Raw genomic sequence first — 9810 nt, 5'->3', positions numbered from 1 at the left:
ACTAGGCGGCGTGAGAGAAAATCTCAAACAAGGATTTAAGAGCTTTAAAACCTTTAAACATCTTTAAATAATACCGATTATGTACATAATTCAATAGATAGATGGCGTAATGAATACTGAAAACAAAAAAACTTTTGGGTTTGCGAGTGATTTATCAACAAAATAAATTACTTCACCACGCCTATGAAGTTTTGAATACTACGAGTATGTAATAGTTTATTGATACTCAAAGTATCGACTCTCAGCGGCCTAAGATGACTTATAATCAATAATAACAGCACGGTGCAAAAAAAAAAATCATGAAATGCGCCCGACACAACAAAACCTAGTGTAGGTTGTAGCCGAGTAAAAAAATTTTTTATTTAAAAAAACGTTATATTCATACTTGATGCACTCTTCTATTAGAAGAAAGGGGACAGGTACGTGGGGGGAACTGATATAGACTCAGAGACGGAAAAGTGACTCAAGACCATATAGGACAGCGGAGGTTGTGGGTACAATTTTTTTTTCATTGATGTTGCGGTGAAAATTTTACATCTCAGGTGATCACCAAAACCCTACCCCTAATCGACGAGCTAAGTCGTGCCGGGCACACATAAACCACACAAATAAAATTTTCCAAACTTCTGGAAAGTTCGCAAAAGTTCATCAAAAAAAATTTCATAAAAATCTCAAAAATTTTTATTTAATATGTTTAGAAAATATGCGACTACTTCAATATAAACGTTAAAGTAATTTTAAAAAGTCTGATACTTTTGTTTTCCGAATACACTTTTGCGCGATCCGAATTAGCGAGACCGTGGTCGGAACGGATTACAAGGTAAATAATAGATTTTTTAAATTATTTTTTAACCCTGTCCGGAATACACAATGGTCTGGATTAGATCATATCCGGATTAGCGAAGCTCTACTGTATATATGTATGTATTTAGAAGGAAATGCGCAAAAAAAAAATATCAAAACTTAACGTTAATTTTTAGGGACTCCAAACTTTCACTTTAATGTACTAAAATTGTTTCTTTTTATTTGGCACTACAATGGTTTGTCCGTTTGGGCCTGGTCCAGGAAACTTCGTCAATTGCCTGTCTCATTTGTGAATTCGTACCAGTTGCTCATCCAGTGTGCAGAAAGGTTCTTCTGCACTTGGTCCTTCCATTTTATTCGTGGGCACCTTTGCTTTCGTTGTCCGCCGCGTCGAAGGATCGTCGTTATCCATGCGTACACCGTCGCCCATGCGAACAGGGCCGTACGTCTTCTAATCTTTGTTTGACATCGCCCATGTTTCTGCGCTATATATAAGCACGGCACTATTAGAGACTCGTAGAGCGTGCTTTTGTTCGTCGAGAGAGGGCTCTGCTTTTCAATTGCCTACCGAATCCAAGGTATGCTGGATCCTAGGTAGACCAAGTCCTTCACTACTCCAATGTTATAGCTGCCAAGCTAGAAAATGTTGCGCTTACATCCCTAAGTTTCAGGCCGACGATATCAAATTGCATACCCGAAATTTCTGTTGGGGATGGAACTATATTTTTAATAAAAATTATTGAGCGTAAATAAACATAAGTTGCAAACGAGACCCTTTTAAATGTTGTCATTATTTTACACGCAACTGTATACATACTAGCATATTGGAATAACTTTTGTGGCAACTAAATTCAAGCATTGCAACAGAATCAGCAAAACATTACTAATCCGCACGCCCACAACGAGTGCCAGCTTGATAGCGTATATATATACATACATATTTATGTATTTACATCTGTGCATGTATGCAGTTGAAGGAAACCGCCCAGCTGGCGATTACGAATCGGGCGAACTAGCGGAAGATAAAACAACGGAAAGGTCCTGTGCTTACCGGGTTGTCCTCCATAACTCTTACTTTTCACCATTTTTCATCATCGTTTTTTTTTTCGAATACTTGGAATTTTGTTTTTGAAATCTTTGTTTGCAATTTATTTGTTTCATTTGCTAAATGAACAAATGAGAGTAAAGTGGGCGAATGGTTGCAGTGCAGCAGGAATTTTGCGGGAAATCACTTTGCAGCAGCAATATTTTTGGCTACCTCATTTGCACATAAATTGCACTTTTCGTTTTCCGTTTGCTTTTCATTTTACGTTATTTAAGTGTGTATATTTCATATCAAATTTTCAGGTTTGTTTTTGTTAGTTGCTTGGGGTGATTATATTTTTTTTTTGGTTTTGCAAAAAGTTTGATCAAGTATCGATGCTTCTAATTCTTTTTTGCAACTGAAGCAGCAGAAGTTCTCTTTATTGAAATATATGCTTAAGTGTATGTATTATTGCTGGGATGAAATAATTTTTGTACGAGGAAAGGTCAAGGGGTTGAATAGGAAGTTTCGTGAAATTATTTATACAAGTAAGGCCAGCTACAGCCGTAATTCGGTCGCTTTTTTAGTATCCATAAGGATATGAGGAACTTAGCCCTTTTGGCTCATCCGATCGGCGGTCAATGTCATCACATAACATCACTCATATTTAGGCGACGTCCCCCAAGCCTACGAAAGCGCTGATGGTGTGCAAACGCCTAGCTGGGAAATCCTGAGGATGCATCCTAAGGATCCTAAGATGGATTTGCTTGGAAGGAGTGGCTTGGGTATCCAGAACTATTCTGGAAACGGCAAGGAAGTGCCTCGCCAAGATTCAACGCCGGCTGTGTATTTGCATCACGGGGCCTACGCGCACATATCCGACGGCAGCGCTGGACTCGAGTCATTGCATTTTACAGTTGAACAGGCGACAAAGTGAACTCTGCTAATTTTCGCTAGAGAGTAATTTGCAAAGGTAAGTTCTTATCATGAAGGGGCAAGGACAAGCTCAGATCTCAGCTCCTACTAGCTATGTTCCCCAAAGACGATATGCATAGAATCGCAGTTTTCGGGAGAAGCTTTAAAGTTAATATATACAACGAGGTGGCCGGGAGTACCTGTATTATGGAGAGACAAATCCAGGCGAGGACACTGCGGTAGTACAAAGACGGCCCCTGAGGGTATTGGAGTAGGAGTATATGGCCCCATACTGAAGCTTTTAGCCTTCGATATCAAATCGTCCTTGGTCCGCGAGAGCATAGCGAAGCTTAATGCTCTTACTGTAAACAATTCTATCCCACTTATATGGCGACAAGGGCACAAGGCATTCGACGGAAATGAGGTAGGAGTATATGGCCCCATACTGAAGCTTTTAGCCTTCGATATCAAATCGTCCTTGGTCCGCGAGGGCATAGCGAAACTTAATGCTCTTACTGTAAACAATTCTATCCCACTTATATGGGAACAAGGGCACAAGGCATTCGACGGAAATGAGGAAGCCGATTAATTAGCCATACCAGGCTGCTACCTCAACCTCCTTGCGGCAGGTACTTACACGTTAAAGGAAAGTTTCAGAAAGGAAAATTCCAAACTGAGGGAACTGCATTGACAAAGTACCATGGATCCTCGTGAAGCTAAGAGCTTACTAATAGATACAGACAACTCATAAACCAGCCGAAGATAAGATTAGGAATTATTACAGTTGTATTGACGGGTCATTGTAGGCTTAGAGGCCACTTGCATAAGCTATGGATCTGGTCAAGCAATCTATTTCGCTTTTATCACTCCGCCAAAGAAACATAATTGCACCTCCTCCTGGAGTGAGAAGTGCATAGGACGCATATGGTCAAGAGATGAGAACATACCCGCCCTACCACCGCGATCTATTCTCAAATTTATGGAGTCTTCAGTTTTATATGCTGTATCGTGATGAGCAAAGGGCACAATAGACCTACTGGTTGCAGTACTCATGCTATTTGTTCCTATCTATCTATCTATCTACATATGAAGGTACATATTTTTAGAAAAAAAAAATCCGTACATTAGTTATAACCCATTGAGGGTATACCCTGAGGGTATGAGCTCACTTCATCAGTGCAAAAATTGAGTCCGAGCATTGGCTCGATCTATACGCATAAGGCCCATTATTTCCATACATTTTGTGAACGCCTAACAAAAACATACTCTACCAGAACGCTGCATTAGATTTGTCATGGCAATTTTAAGAAGCCTTACAAATGAGAGGGAATCGAACACAAAAACAGATTGACAAATGTAAAAGCTGTGATACAAATCTATATCCATATGTATGTATATTTGCACCCGCATACATACATACGACTTCATGCTACGAATATTGCAAACTATGAATGCTTAGAATTACACTAATACACACAAATTTCCGTAGGTGAGGCACAAATATTCTAAATGGGCGTGTTTTAATGGCTTTCAAAATAAATCGATTCGAATGAAAATTCATTTCAAAATTTATGGAATGGTAACAAAGCAAGGCGACATGGGTATTCAAATAAATGTTAGTAGGGGATTTCAGATATGTAAAATATACACACAAATACATGCTAAGGATTTGCTGAATGGACCATTGAGCAACAATCAAACCCATTCAGCACAGTCAACCTTGAAATAGGAATAAAATTCCTTTTTTGGGTAAAAATTACGGTTCAGGAAATTGCCCTACTTTCTGTTACATGTATTTCATCTGATTTTTTAAATTGACTTCTCAGGTGGCAGATATTGGGGAAATTACAAAAAATTACATATTGATGAATACTAGTATATATGTATACATATTTAGATACATGCTGTATTTCTGGGTAAGTTATTAAGTGTGTAGATGTTATTGAGAACGTACCACTACATATAACACTCAAAGAAAATTTTAAGTTTAAGGCGAAAGGAAAAACTACAGGTACAAGAGAAAGAGAACTTACTCGTACATATCGTCACCATCAATGCAAAAGGTATTTCACAAATATGACATTTTACAGTAGATGCAAACAACTTTTTGACAATTGACATAGGAAATACTAACCGAGTTGTTTAAAATATGCAAATAAATCTCGTATTTGCTATTATTAGGTGTAAGTGTGTATCTGAAAGCCAACTGATAAAATATTGAAAAAACAGGTTTTTCCAAAAAATATCAAACATGACCACTTGCATTGCTGAAGGCGGTTTATTGCTCTCGGGAAAGTTGATTTTTGTACATACACTGCCGGAAAAAAGTATTGACACAGACAATTTTTCACAATATATGCAACAGTTTTTGTTTAAATTTTTTATAAAAATATGTTTCATTCTACAACAAAAACACAAAAATAAAATACGTATATAAACTTTCTGAAAAAAAAACTCGGGAAAATTCAATACATTTTCAAGCAAATCTTCCACTTTTTAATAAGATTTTTTTGAATATACAGTTGTGTAGCCCATTAAGTTTTAGTATAAAATATGCAAGTTTGAACTTAGTCAAAAATCGCGTTGAATTTTGAGATTTCTTTTTATTAAAAAAAATTTCCAAAAATAAACAGTAAGCCCTATCTAGTTCAAACTTGTACTTTATTATAACAAAATTTATCGGGCTACAAAACTGCATATTAAAAAATCTAAAAAATTTGATTAAAAATTAGAAGATTTGCATGAAAATTTAATGAATTTCTGAGCTTAGAAATTAAATATCTACGTTTTTTGTTTGTAGTATGAACCATATCTTTATAAAAAATATTTGCGTAAAAAGGCTAAAATAAAAAGTGTTGCAAATATTGTAAGAAATTCACTGTGCCAATACTTTTTCCCGGCAGTGTACATGCTTAGGAAGTAATATGAATTTTCTTTCGTTCAGAGCTCACAGTCCCGTAAGTGAAATTAATTTTCTGTTTTTGTTTTTTTCGAGGAATCTGTTTCAGACTGGAATTAAGAGCTTAATATTCCTAGCCTTTTGGCAACTAACTTCATATGCAAATGAATTATGTACATAATATATGCATATTATGCATGATACTTAAAAGAATCAGCCACAGTTGTAAGGAGATAGAGACAAAGATACACAACACAAGCAATGAGGTAATCAGGTTGATTTTAGAAAAGCTTAATATGGGCTCATTCCATTTATGTCCCAAGAGGAGATCTTCAAAATTTAAATCTGTTTACGTAGGAGGACGAATGGCATAAAAGTAAATATCTTTTCAGACAGTCAGGTTGTATTTAAACCTAAATTTTTTATTTATAACTCCGTTTAGAAAGAATTATCTGAAAGACTTGTTGAAACTTAGTCGGGACAAATGCACGCGTGGCCTGACGCCTGTCATCTTGCATTTGATTTCAATGGCCATTGTCTTCCATGGGGTATTGGTATGGTGGACGACGATTAAGAAGAAAGCCTCCTTTAAAGAATGGAGAGTTTACAGATTTTCATGAGGACTACACTGACAAGGGCAGGTCATGGAGCCCCGAACAAACTCGAAATTTTTTATGTACAGATCGTTGATCCTCTCCTATAACGAAACAACTCAAATCGACATATGCTTACTTTGTTACCAATCCTCAGATATATTTTAAATATTTGCATAAGCCAAATACTATCGATCGGTACGTGATGCTTTTATAGGGAATAAAAAAGATTTTCTTATTGGGCCGTTGTTCGGTAATAACAGTGGACTTCTTTTCCTTTTCTAATAATAGTTACCTATTTCGTATTTTCGTATCACTCTCCTACTAACTAAGTCTCTATAAGGCAGTCATAATTTGAAAGCTTACTAATTTTCCTTAAAAAGGTTACGCAAATGCAATCGCCTTCGATCCCGGCATATATAAATATAAGGTCGTAGAAGACAAAGAAAAAGTTAAAGATAACTTTGGACGAGTAAATTTCTTACAAGAAGAGCATATGGATCACCTAGCAGACACTATCTGCTGTTGATGCACGCATTTAAACTGCCGGCTTCCTCCTTTTCTTATTTGACACTGAAACTTTTTACCATTGTAGGCCGACACTAGAAACTTCATCGATTGCCTCTTTACTATGCAGAGTACCACCAGTTAGTTACTCATACCAAGTAAAGATAGGTTCTTCTAGGCTTCTTCTTTCCATCTCTAGGGCGATCTGGGCGATCTAGGCAATCTAGGGGCGGACAATTTTGCCATTCGAAAAACAGGCTTTAGGCACTACTTATATAAGTACAGATTTTAGCGATGCACTTGAAATTTCGCACCCAATATCGCTTAGTGATTACAGCGCTAAACAAGAACAAGATTTGACAATTTGTACTATGTATGTATGTATATGGCGTTCCATGCTAACAGGTCAATTCTGCATATTACCGAAGATTTTGTAACCGGAAAATTGTATTACCAAAAAAATGTTACCAGTTCTTGTCATCACGATTCTAGATACGTTGGTAATGCACTTAAAATATTCAGCAATTCAGCTATGAAGAATTTTCGAAGCTCTGGCATTGCATATTTCATGGGGCAATATTTTGTTACCTGCTTATGAGATGGTAACAAAATTTGCTGGTTTCAAAGTTTTTATTATCAGCGCAGAATAGTCCTGTAACTGTGAGACACTTTACATAGTTTATCAAGACATTCTGATTCAGCTCGACAATAATTCCTATGCAAGCATCTACCTATGTATGTATGCATATTAGGGTGGTCCAAAAATACACGTGAAAAAGTAAAGTCGGAATTTTTATACTCCCACCCCATAGGATTTTTCTATACCGAAAAAAATATACCCCAATTTTTTATTTTTAAAATCAAAAAATATTTAGAGGTCGCTTAAAGCGCCCAAAGTTTTCCATGTATTTTGTATGGGGGAAAAACAAATTTTCGTAGAAATGGTATAGAATTCCTAAAAATCAATATTTTTCTATCGTAGAACTCTGCTTCTCTGCAGCAGATTCCCAATAATAACACTCAATTGAGCCCTTGATTTTGAAAGTGGTATAAGTAACTTCCCAGCTCTTGAACTTAAATGATCGGTTACTGGTATCTGAACGCGTCGGTTATTCGTTCAACTTCATCAACCATTGGTAGAAGGTTTTGTCATTAGTTTACGACGATAGAACGATTTGCAGATGTATTCGGTTACAAGTAACCGGTCATTTAAGCGCAAGAGCTGGGAAGTGACTTATACCACTTTCAAAATCAAGGGCTCAATGGTTTATTTAATAATTTTTTCATCGCAACTATAATTTATAGGTCCGCCATAAACCCCGAAAAATTCAATGGGGGGCAAATAAAAAATCGCTAGTATTAAAAATGGTTAAATAAAGAATTGGGTATTATTATTGAAAGTCTCCTGAAGTTAACCAGAGTTTTCCGATCGAAAAATATTGATTTTCAAGAATTCTATAACTTTTTTACGAAAAGGTGTTTTTTCCCATATAAAAATAGATGGAAAACTTTGAGCGCTTTGAGCGACCTCTAAATATTTTTTGGTTTCAAAATAAAAAACTAGGGGTATACTTTTTTCGATATTACAATTCGCATTACAATTCCGACTTTACTGTTTTTGGACCACCCTAATGCATATCCTTATACGCATACATTAGCGTACATAGCAATAAAGGTTCCATCTACTTTNCTAGGGGTATACTTTTTTCGATATTACAATTCGCATTACAATTCCGACTTTACTGTTTTTGGACCACCCTAATGCATATCCTTATACGCATACATTAGCGTACATAGCAATAAAGGTTCCATCTACTTTTCCTTCATTTCATCCAAATATCAAAGTGGTTTACAAATAACAGAAATCAAAATTGGCGTTTCTTTTTATACGCGCTAATGGGCATAACAAATCCATGCTTTGATGAAGGTCTGTTGGTGTGTGTGAGGCAAGCCTAAAAATTTAGTAAAATCAATGTTGACATTTTGAGTGGACAACTGTTTAAGCATGAAAAAGGTTTAACAAAAGGCAAGCAATTTCACTAGAAACTACCGACATCGATTCGCTGTCTGCAGTAGTTGCAACTTTGACAGCTACGCCGCCATTTCTAAAAATTGACTTAGACGAAGTTCCGAATTTTTTTTTTGTCTATTTTGAACACGGGAGGGTGTACATATGTATTCGTTATTTGCGCTTTTTCACTTTGTTTTCATTTGCTTACGCTCATCCACCTGTTCACAGCCAATCAATCTGCATATTCCTTCTTTGGATTCCAATCATTCAGTTGTCACTTTTTGGACAGAAAAAACTTTTAAGTATTTATTGTGTACTTATATAGTTTGGTTGGTACATATGTATGTATGTATGTATGTATGTATATACTAAAAACTATAGTGCTTTATTTATTTACTCATCATACCTTGTTGGCAACAAAATTTTACGTTTAAAATAAAAGTCCAGGTAAGTTTGTTCTACGTGTGCGAGTATGTATGGAAATCACCCTACAAAAATTGTGCGACTAAGTTAAAAAGAGTATTCCGGGATTAGTCCACATGCACTACAATTGGACATTAACTAGTCGCAACTAATCTCATACGGGTATAAACATCGGCACACAAAAAATCAGTGGTGTGTGCTTTTAACCAGACCCACCTACCGAAATGTATTTCGACACACTGATTCCGAATCTGAGGTCCGTTTGACTCGCATACCACCTAAATCGAGCTAATTGGCAAAATCAGATAGGTCCAATTTTCGAATCAATAGGAGTCTTCGTAAGATATGCCCGAACAGTTCATTCCATATAAAGCGATCAAAAGTGGTATTGATTGATGCCCCGGAGTCGTACCGGATTGGCAAAAACTTTTTGTAGGGCAATGCATTTTGTTAAGATTTTTGTGTAGTTTTAAACACATTGCATCTTTCTAACTAACTTGCAAATTGCAACCAATGAAATAATGTTTGAAGAGTTGAACTTTAATTTAAACACTGTGTAACGAAAGTACATAAATTTTCCATAGAATCCAACGTAAAAATCGTTCATGTAGAAACAAAAACATCGCTTTCACAG

This window comes from Rhagoletis zephyria, unplaced genomic scaffold (genome assembly GCF_001687245.7).
Source record: "Rhagoletis zephyria isolate East Lansing unplaced genomic scaffold, Rhagoletis_zephyria_1.1 Rzeph_scaffold_09698, whole genome shotgun sequence".
Taxonomy (NCBI): domain Eukaryota; kingdom Metazoa; phylum Arthropoda; class Insecta; order Diptera; family Tephritidae; genus Rhagoletis; species Rhagoletis zephyria.
This window is presented reverse-complemented; position numbering follows the sequence as displayed.